We start from the raw sequence: 1,569 nt of genomic DNA, 5'->3' as shown, positions 1-1,569 counted from the left end.
AGGAGGTGGACCCTGAACACTCTGGCCAAGATGCTGTAACAGGAGGTGGACCCTGAACACTTGGCCAAGATGCTGTAACAGGAGGTGGACCCTGAACACTCCGATGTCCCCAGGGAAGCCATTTACCAAGACCAATTTTTGTGGTGGCTGTGGGAGACGGTGGATCAGGAAGACTCGCCAGAAGGAAAAGTCCACCGACGCCATAAAATGAACCAGAGTTCCTTCTGAGGAGTATAGTGCTTTCTGTCTTCCACCTCAGGCTTTAGACTATTAAGAGAATAAAACTGTATATGGTCATTTGTCTGCTTATTTGGGTTCTGTGTCAGGCACAGCTGTCTCTAATCCTAGAAATGGCTCTCCACAACAGGCTTTGAGCAAGAACCTTACATCAAGTTTAGGTTTAAGGTCCTGGAACTTGTAAGCCTGGGAAACAGACCATAAGGCCCCATTATCATTTGTGCGTGGGCCTGGCTGTGGGGTGGGGACAGGCTGTGGGGTGGGGACTGGAGAAGACTGTTGCACAGACAGAGATGACAGAACTAATGCTGGGGAGATGGCAATGTAGCTAGATAAGTCATCCCTATTTAGAGCAGACATGGCGTGGTGTCGGGATCCATCGATACCAGAAGTGCAGTGTACATAGGAATAGCTGGGGACAGCAAGCTGTGTCCTGGTCAAGAGTGCTCAAGGTCAGATGCATCTGTAGTATTCCACTGCAAGAAAGTCCAGTATCTGGCGATGGAGGTGGAAGTCAGACACGTGTGGGTGGCGAGGCGTGGGGGGTGAGAAGCGGGCATTGAAGTGAAGACAACTCTTATGGCTTGACGGTAAACCTGAACTGGGAGATGTTCTGGCTGGGTTGAAGAAGGCTTTGTTATCTTAAAGATGGAGTGACACTATCTTCTTTACTACTGCTGGGAAAAGGCCTTTGGAAAAGCAGAAGTCAGTAAGACAATAAGGACAGGAAACTCACTGAAGAGGGTACCTGAGAATCAGCAGCATGAGGGTCGCGGCGCTGACAAAGGAGGGAGACAGAGGGGCCAGCAGGGAGGGAAGCCAATACATTTATGAACTTCATGAGGGGAAATTGAAGATATTCCCTGCCTTCCTGGGAAATGGGAAATGACCTCATGCGTAGAAAGTGAGGAGGCTGGGGACAGTCTGAGAAGGGAGGGGACAACGTTGAGAAACTCTTCTGGGGAATGAGAAGAGATCTGGCCAGGAAAGCACCAGGGTTGAGGTCTAGGGCACCATGGGAGTGAGCTGATGGTAACAAGGGAGCTGTGAGGTCGATTGAGGTCACATGCTTTTCCCTGGAAGGTGGGACCTCATCTGAGCTTCATGGTTACCTTTCTTTGCGCTGTTGTAATCTAAGGGGGCAGGGTCTGCAAATCCATCAGTGCCTCAAATGAACATGTCTAAAACCAAACATGGAACCGTGGCCTCCTCCTGCTCCCATTGCTTTCCAGTGTCTGTTCCTGGAAACACCCCCCAACCCCCAACACACGGCCGCTCGACTCCTTGGCAATGACTCTTCAGGCTGTTGCCAGGGCTTCCTGTATCTTCCGT

Source organism: Grammomys surdaster, unplaced genomic scaffold (genome assembly GCF_004785775.1).
Source record: "Grammomys surdaster isolate TR1022 unplaced genomic scaffold, NIH_TR_1.0 343, whole genome shotgun sequence".
NCBI classification, from domain to species: Eukaryota; Metazoa; Chordata; class Mammalia; order Rodentia; family Muridae; genus Grammomys; species Grammomys surdaster.
Note: the sequence above shows the minus strand (reverse complement) of the source record.